The sequence below is a fragment of the Medicago sativa genome, chromosome 1 (genome assembly GCF_051527215.1).
Source record: "Medicago sativa cultivar Bolivia chromosome 1, Bolivia_mono, whole genome shotgun sequence".
Taxonomy (NCBI): Eukaryota; Viridiplantae; Streptophyta; class Magnoliopsida; order Fabales; family Fabaceae; genus Medicago; species Medicago sativa.
Window position 1 is genome coordinate 29,055,138 of NC_140749.1, and position 9,481 is coordinate 29,064,618.

The 9,481-nt window shown below is 38.8% G+C and overlaps 1 long non-coding RNA gene across 1 annotated transcript; it reads left to right on the forward strand.

The window, feature by feature from the left end:
- Positions 1 to 5,469: 5,469 nt before the first annotated feature.
- LOC146954094 (uncharacterized) lies at positions 5,470 to 6,864 on the forward strand. The gene is made up of 2 exons (XR_015011813.1): positions 5,470 to 6,191; positions 6,278 to 6,864. It is a non-coding gene; the product is annotated as an uncharacterized LOC146954094 (long non-coding RNA).
- The last annotated feature ends 2,617 nt before the right edge of the window (positions 6,865 to 9,481 follow it).

Sequence of the window (9,481 nt, forward strand, 5' to 3'; positions counted from 1 at the left end):
GAGAATTGTTGAAAAGTGACTCAAAAATGTGCATTCTGTCTGTCAAAATCGGTGGCCGATTTGTACCACACGGTGGCCGATTTTGACCTGTTTTTGGAGACTTTTGTTTCGGGAAAAATCGGTGGCCGATTTTGAGAGCTCGGTGGCCGATTTCGCGCAGGAGGAGAAAAATAAAACAGCTTGTGGGCCTGTTTTGTTCCAATTTTTGAGGGATGCTTTCCACTATAAATATAAACCTTGTATCAGATGATTTTGTGGTGTAGAAAAACAGGGTTTAGAAGCCAACAAACAAACTAGGGTTTATAGAGAATTTCTCTTGGCAACAACACTAGGGTTGGGATTGTTTTGATTCACCTTGAACAAAGCACTATTAGGATTGAGTCTCTTGGTCACGGGAAGAGGCTGGGACTGAGGGTAGAGTTAGGTTTGAAGACTAATTCTTGTAACCTTCAATATCTCTTTGTAAAGAAACTCATATCATTATAGTGGAACGGAGAGCTGCTCTCTCCCCCAGAGTAGGTCATCATTAGACCGAACTGGGTAAACAGATTCTTGTGTTCTTCTCCTTCTTCCTTTATCTCTTGCTGTTTATTTTTGTTTGAATTATTTTTGTCATCCGCTTCAATTGATTGCTTGGTATTAATTTGCTCCACACATCAAGTTTATTATTGGTGTGTTTTTCACAACGAATCCGCAACAATTGGCGCCCACCGTGGGGCAAAGGTCAAATCAATAACCAGGTATCATGGGTTCGAAGTGGGACATTGAAAAGTTTACCGGTAGTAACGACTTCGGGTTGTGGAAGGTAAAGATGAGGGCAATTCTAATTCAACAAAAGTGTGTTGAAGCATTGAAGGGAGAAGCACAGATGCCTGCGCATCTGACACCTGCGCATCTGACACCTGTTGAGAAGGCGGAGATGAATGATAAAGCGGTCAGTGCTATCATTCTGTGTCTTGGGGATAAGGTGTTGAGAGAGGTATCAAGGGAGACTACTGCTGTGTCTATGTGGAATAAACTTGATTCATTGTACATGACCAAGTCCTTGGCACATAGACAATGTCTGAAACAACAACTCTACTTTTACCGAATGGTGGAGTCAAAACCTATAATGGAGCAACTGACGGAGTTCAATAAGATTATTGATGATTTGGCGAACATAGATGTAAACCTGGATGATGAGGATAAAGCCTTACACCTACTGTGTGCTTTACCTAAGTCTTTTGAGAATTTCAAGGATACTATGCTTTATGGCAAAGAGGGCACTATCACTTTGGAGGAAGTTCAAGCAGCCTTGAGAACCAAAGAGTTAACCAAGTTCAAAGAGTTGAAGGTTGATGATAGTGGAGAAGGCTTGAATGTCTCAAGGGGAAGAAGTGTAAACAGAGGAAAGGGGAAAGGCAAGAATTCCAGGTCAAAGTCTAGGTCAAAGGGTGGTGATAATAAAACAAAGTACAAATGTTTTCTTTGTCACAACTATGGTCACTTCAAGAAGGATTGTCCGGAGAGAAAGGGCAATGGAAGTGGTAATCCATCCGTTCAGATTGCAAGTGAAGAGGAAGGTTATGAGAGTGCTGGAGCACTAACTGTGACAAGTTGGGAACCTGAAAAGGGCTGGGTCTTGGACTCTGGATGCTCTTATCACATCTGTCCGAGAAAGGAGTACTTTGAAACTTTGGAGCTGAAAGAAGGTGGAGTTGTTCGCCTTGGTAATAATAAGGCTTGCAAAATTCAAGGTATGGGTACTATCCGTCTCAAAATGTTTGATGACCGTGATTTCCTTTTGAAGGATGTGAGGTATATTCCTGAACTTAAGAGAAATTTAATATCTATAAGCATGTTTGATGGTCTAGGTTATTGTACTAGAATTGAACGTGGTATGATGAGAATTTCTCATGGTGCATTAGTTATAGCTAAAGGGTCTAAAATACATGGTTTATATATTTTAGAAGGTTCCACTGTTATAGGTCATGCATCGGTTGCTAGTGTAGACACTCTGGACATAACTAAACTGTGGCATTTGAGGTTAGGTCATGTCAGTGAGAGGGGTTTAGTTGAGCTAGCTAAACAAGGTTTGCTAGGGAATGAAAAATTGAACAAACTAGATTTCTGTGATAATTGCACATTAGGCAAACAACACAAGGTGAAGTTTGGGGTGGGTGTGCATAAATCTAGTAGGCCTTTTGAGTATGTTCATTCGGATCTTTGGGGTCCAGCATCAGTTAAAACTCATGGGGGAGGTTCATATTTCATGTCTATTATCGATGATTATTCTAGAAGGGTATGGGTTTACATTCTGAAGAATAAAAGTGACGCTTTTGAAAAATTTAAAGAATGGCAAACACTTGTAGAAAATCAGATTGGAACTAAACTGAAAGTGTTGAGAACTGACAATGGCCTGGAGTTTGTTTCAGAGCAGTTTAATGAGTTTTGCAGGAAACGAGGTATAAAGAGGCATAGAACCGTGGCATACACACCTCAACAGAATGGTCTTGCTGAAAGAATGAACAGGACCTTGTTGGAGCGTGTGAGGTGTATGTTGTTGGGAGCTGGATTGTCCAAGAGTTTCTGGGGAGAAGCTGTTAGTACTGCAGCATATTTGATTAACAGATGTCCATCAACAGGGATAGATCTCAAGACACCTATGGAGGTTTGGAGTGGGAGACCGGCAGACTACTCTAATTTGAAAGTTTTTGGAGCTTTAGCATTTGCTCATGTCAGACAGGACAAACTTGATGCTAGAGCTGTGAAGTGTATTTTCATGGGTTATCCTGAAGGTGTGAAAGGTTACAAACTGTGGAAGATGGAACCTGGAGGATCAAAATTTATTATAAGCAGGGATGTTACTTTTGATGAGACCCGCATGGGGATGAAGTGCAAAGACCTGGATACAAGCTCAAAAACGGGGATAGAGAAAATTCAGTTTGAGGTGGAGCCTACCACTGATGAAAGGGAAGGGGAGGATCAGACTCCAGTACCTGATGAGAGTGAAGGCCAAGAAACAATTGATCCTGACTATCAGCTAGCAAGAGATAGGCAAAGGAGAAAAATTAATCCACCTAATAGATACGGTTATGCTGACCTCATATGTTATGCTTTGAATGCAGCTGAAGAATTGCAAGACTCGGAACCAAAGAACTTCAGGGAAGCATTAGAAAGCAATGAAAGCAAGGACTGGCTGAAGGCAATGAATGAGGAAATACTTTCATTGGAAAAGAACCAGACTTGGAAACTTGTTTCATTACCTAAGAATTAAAGGGTAGTGGGAAGCAAGTGGGTGTTCAAGAAGAAAGAAGGTATACCAGGGGTCGAAGCACCAAGGTATAAGGCAAGACTTGTAGCAAAGGGTTTTACTCAGGTGGAAGGGATTGATTACAATGAAATTTTTTCACCGGTGGTAAAACATTGTTCTATAAGGGTACTTATGGCGATTGTTAACATGTATGATCTTGAGTTAGAACAAATGGATGTGAAGAACGCATTTCTACATGGAGAGTTGGAAGAAACTATATATATGCAACAACCAGAAGGTTTCGTGGAAGATAATACAAAAGTGTGTTTGTTGAAGGAATCTTTGTATGGGTTGAAGCAAAGTCCAAGGCAGTGGTATCGTCGGTTTGATGAGTTTCTTATAAAGGTTGGTTTTGTGAGAAGCAACTATGATAGTTGTGTGTACATGATGAGAAGGAATGAGAAAGTCATTCTCTACCTTCTCCTTTATGTAGATGATATTCTTATGGCAAGTTCTGACATGCAAGAGATTCAGAAGCTCAAGGAAAGATTGAATGATGAATTTGAGATGAAGGATCTTGGTAATGCAAAGAGGATACTTGGTATGGATATCATAAGGGACCGAAACAAAGGTGAGTTGTTCTTATCTCAGCAAGGTTACTTGAGGAAAGTGGTGGAGCGGTTCAGAATGAAAGATTCTAAGGTCGTTGGCACTCCTCTTGGTCATCACACAAAGTTGTCAATAAAGCAGTGTCCTCAATCCGATGAAGAGAAAAGCAAGATGGAGGGTACTCCCTATGCAAGTGGAGTTGGAAGCATCATGTATGGTATGGTTTGTAGTAGACCGGACTTATCCTATGCAATAAGTGTGATAAGTCGGTTTATGGCAAATCCGGGTCAAGTGCACTGGCAAGCTTTGAAGTGGGTTCTGAGATATTTGAATGGGACTTTGACAGGTGGTCTGAAGTATACGAGGTCACAACCAGGAAGGGATGCTTTGGAAGGATATGTGGATACGGACTATGCAGGTAATGTAGACACTAGAAAATCTTTGTCTGGATTTGTGTTTACATTGTTCGGTACAGCGGTAACTTGGAAGGCAAATCAACAATCTGTTGTAGCTCTTTCAACAACTCAAGCAGAGTACATAGCCCTTGTTGAAGGGGTCAAGGAAGCCATATGGTTGAAAGGTATGATTGGAGAAATGGGGATTAGTCAAGGGTGTGTGAAGATATATTGTGATAGCCAAAGTGCCATTCATTTGGCAAATCATCAGGTGTATCATGAAAGAACAAAGCACATTGACATTCGTTTGCACTTTGTTAGAGACATGATTGAGACAAAGGAGATCATGGTTGAGAAAGTGGCATCGGAAGAAAATCCAGCAGACATGTTCACCAAATCATTACCGAGATCAAGGTTCAAGCATTGCTTGGACTTGATTAACTTCATTGAAGAATAGATGAAGGTTGGAGAGAGCAGCAAGGTGATTGATGGTTAAATTGGCATCATCACCATTTTAGAGTCAAGGTGGAGAATTGTTGAAAAGTGACTCAAAAATGTGCATTCTGTCTGTCAAAATCGGTGGCCGATTTGTACCACACGGTGGCCGATTTTGACCTGTTTTTGGAGACTTTTGTTTCGGGAAAAATCGGTGGCCGATTTTGAGAGCTCGGTGGCCGATTTTGCGCAGGAGGAGAAAAATAAAACAGCTTGTGGGCCTGTTTTGTTCCAATTTTTGAGGGATGCTTTCCACTATAAATATAAACCTTGTATCAGATGATTTTGTGGTGTAGAAAAACAGGGTTTAGAAGCCAACAAACAAACTAGGGTTTATAGAGAATTTCTCTTGGCAACAACACTAGGGTTGGGATTGTTTTGATTCACCTTGAACAAAGCACTATTAGGATTGAGTCTCTTGGTCACGGGAAGAGGCTGGGACTGAGGGTAGAGTTAGGTTTGAAGACTAATTCTTGTAACCTTCAATATCTCTTTGTAAAGAAACTCATATCATTATAGTGGAACGGAGAGCTGCTCTCTCCCCCAGAGTAGGTCATCATTAGACCGAACTGGGTAAACAGATTCTTGTGTTCTTCTCCTTCTTCCTTTATCTCTTGCTGTTTATTTTTGTTTGAATTATTTTTGTCATCCGCTTCAATTGATTGCTTGGTATTAATTTGCTCCACACATCAAGTTTATTATTGGTGTGTTTTTCACAACGAATCCGCAACAAGAATAACACTGATGAACAACGAAAAAAGTTAACTTTAAATATCATGCATCAAAGAGGTTGATGGCGTGAAGAAGATTTCCTTCTGATCTGTTCGGTGAGGATGGATGAGACGCAACAGTGACAGAATGTGCTCTGGTACGGTGGCGATGAGTCTTCACGGTGGAACGAAAGGTGCCTGCAGGCACGTTATCACTCCAACGCTCAAGTCAGTGATGGAATTGAGAAAGAGTGTGTAGAAAGTGTTGTGAAAAGTGAATCATACCATGAAGGCGAAGCTAAGTCACCTTATATAGGTGCACGTGAAGATAACTATCTCCGGGTTTTGTGTCGTGTGATTAGGGAGCAGTTAGAGGACACGTTTAGAATGATCCTCGCGCGGAGGCATGCTTGGATGCGATGCGGTGCACTAAAGTTTGCGTGTTCCTTCAGGTGGTAAGCCTTAAGGCGGTGCACGTATAGTTCACGTGTCAATAGGGGAGTGGTCTTCTAACCAGTCCAAAACAGTTGCCCCGAAGTTATTGATGCCTTTATCGTGCGATGACTAGCGTTCATCCGGGAGCCTACAGATGTTGGCGTCTTTGCAATTTTTTGGATGGTGGGAAGATTACTTTGTCGTTCCACTCTGAGGACGGTGGCGCCCGTGATGAGTTAGTGGAGGTAGTTGTCATTTAATGCTTTGAATCAAAACGTTTCGATGTGATGGTCATTCAACTTTCTTTCAAAAAAAGTAAACTCGTCTTTCTCTCACTTGTTTTAAATCATCATATGCTGCTTCACCTTCTTATTACCCTTTTCAACACAAAAGCTTTGCAGCTATAAATATAAATGATCTCTATTCTCAAGCTCATTCCGTTTCTTCTACGAATAGTAGTAGTAATATTCGTCATACACAAGGTGAAACAAGTAGAGAAATTGAAAAGGTACATGTTGATGACAACAACAATGATGTAGACACTATAGAGGACGCATGGAAAGTTGTGGTTGCTAGGTCTCCAATGTTGCAAGTGGATAAAGAGAAATTCTAATATGGTCACATGACCAAATAAAAAGTGTTTGGTCACACACATAAAAAGAAATATTTTTTTAATAGTAAAGAGGAAATTGATAAAAAAATGATTAAATATTTTAAGGACCATCTTTTTATGTGTGTGTCCAAACACTATTGATTTGATCTTGTGACCATAAAAGAATACCTCATGGATCAAAAGGATGAAGAATTTATCTATAAATTTCGTGAAGACATAAGGCCTCAGAAAGAGAAACCATTGCATTTTTTACATCATAAAGCCTCAAATATGAAACTTGTTTAAAAAAATTGAGTCCAATTTTGCTCGGGTCAATGAAAAGTGTGTATAATGTATTTATTTATGGTGAATAATACACATGTGAGATTTGCTTAATGTTTTCGCTATTATTTCCAAATCACGTCCATCTATCTCTATCCATTGAATCAGTTTGTCCAACTAACTTCAATTATTTTCCATTGTTTTCTTATGAATACTCCATCCGTTTCACAATACTTGTCCATTTTGAATAAATTACACATACTAAGGAATCAAATAAATGTTGTCATTTTTGATTAAATTCTTTGTATTTTTTCTATAATACCCTTACTCATTTATTATTCCATTCTATTATTTCTCTTTCTTCAATAAATAAGTAGGGGTATTATTGATAAACCAATAATTAATGTTGTATTGAAAGTTGAAAGTGACAAGTAAAGTTAAACAAAATTATTCTTCAAAATGGACAAGAATTATGAAACGGATGGACAAACATTGATTAGCATTGGTTTTATGGAATCTATTAAATATGTTTTTGTCCCTTCCTAATACTCGACATCTAATTGTATTTCTATAAAAAAATATTTTTTAAGTTTAATTTGTTCCTCTCATTTTAAAAATTGTATGTTTTTGTTTTTTCTGCTGATCAGGAAAAAATCAAGTCAACACTTCTCACAATTACTTTTTAAATGATATAACGCTCACGTGGCAGCTAATGGATAGAAATTCAGTACAATTTCATTTTTTACATTCATTTTGCTTTTGGAATTATGTGTGTGTGAAGAACTGAAAATGTATAACTAACTTGTGAGGAAATTTGTTTTCTTCTTCATTTGGTTCACAGTGAAAAGGTGATGAATTATGCATATTAATCAGGTTATGCTAATAAGTGTTCACATTCAATCGGTCGATATGGACGTTTGGGATGTCGTTGTCAACGGGCGGCGTGAATTGCAAATAGATATTGATGGTGTCATGCAAAATAAGCCTAAGGCCGATTGGAAGGATGATGATAAGAAAAATGTTCAATACGATTTAAAAGCGAGGAACATACTGATTTCCACACTCGTCGTAAACGAGTGTCACTCAGTTTCACATTGTAAGACTGCTAAAGCAATGCGGGACGCCTTCAAAACCTTCCATGAGGGTACCAAGGACATTAAGCAATCAAAAATCAATACCATCATTCAACAATTTAAGCTATTTCGGTGTAATTCTGAGAATTTATTTTTCTTAGGATTCTTAGTGTACATGTTCCCTGCTACTTCTTTATATTATGGAACATGTCTGTATGACTTTATAAAAGTCTCAGTGTGCGTGTGATAGGTCTGCTAGCATATATCTGCTGATAGGTTTGCTAGTTTGTGAATATTCCTAGAATGTCTTATGCCCAGATCCTGAATCTAATTTGTCTATGCATTAGGAGCTTTTAAGTGTTCAGATCTTCTGTATGCATGTATTCAGGGGGAGTAATGGAATATTACTGAAAGTAGTCCCTCATAAATTCATATATTCAGGGGGAGTGATACTTCTATGTGTGCTTGTGCTTAGTCCAAGCTGGGTGAAGGATGTTGAGTCAGAAGTTTAAACATTTGTATATGTCACTTGTAAGTTTGGGAATTTGTGTTTCCTGACTTCTATATGCTGCTGGTGATAGTACTCTGAAGGCATCCAAGTCTGTCACATGTAAGTATAGGAACTTAGTCTTCTGTGCTTCTATGGTTGGTTGGTGACAACACTCTATAGGTATGGGAAATTTATTTTTTCCCTTGCCTCTATGTGTGGCAGGTACTCCTGTCTGACGTTCTAAAAGATGTTGGAACATCCTATATCTGTAGCATTGGAACTTAGTTTTCCTCTGCTCTTGAGAGAACTTGCTTCTCTCTATCTCTGCGTGGAAATTTATTTTCCCTGAATGTAGCATTGGAATTTATTTTTCCTATGCTCTAGTGGTGAAGGATGTTGGAACATCCTTTGGACAAGAACTTATGTTTCCTAGTTGTAGCTCAGGAATTTATTTTTCCTTTGCTCTTGAGACTATGCTACTGATCTGATCTGCTGCTGCATGTCTCTGATCTAGTGTAATACCTCTGCTAGTTGAAGCTGTGATTGAAGACTCGTGAGGTATTCTATGTATGCAAACTCTTGCTTTCTCTAGAGTGATACTACCTGCTCTTTCTTCTTCTTAAATATGTGTTCGTGATGACTTGAGGAAGTGCATCTATGGTATCTCTTTGGATTTTGTGTGCTAGATGTTTCTTCATAGGTGTGGTTTCATGCTCTTGGAGAAATGGTCTTCTGTATCCCTTTGTTTTATAAGTATTGGCCGTAATTTGTTCTAGCCAAAAATTTGCCAAAGGGGGAGATTGTTGGGTATTTGTGTTAGCTGCATTATTGCTAAAATAAATATCCTTGTTCTGTAAGTTGGAACCAATGTTCCAACATGTGGTTAGGTAACTCTGTAAGATGTTGGATACAATATTCCAACATCGTGGCACGGTTCAGTGTGCCTAGGTTCTTGCCTAAATATACGCGCGCCCTTTATTGTTTAAGGAAACAATATTTCCTTTACTTATTGATCAAGCAACACGCATATCATCTAAGAATCAGTTGTGGAATATTTCTAAAGTAGATATTTTATTTTAGGAAATATTTGTTATTATTTGGAACGCTCCTATAAATGTTCCGACATTTTAGGACTTTCCAGATTTGTTTATGATTCTTGTTTTGCAGG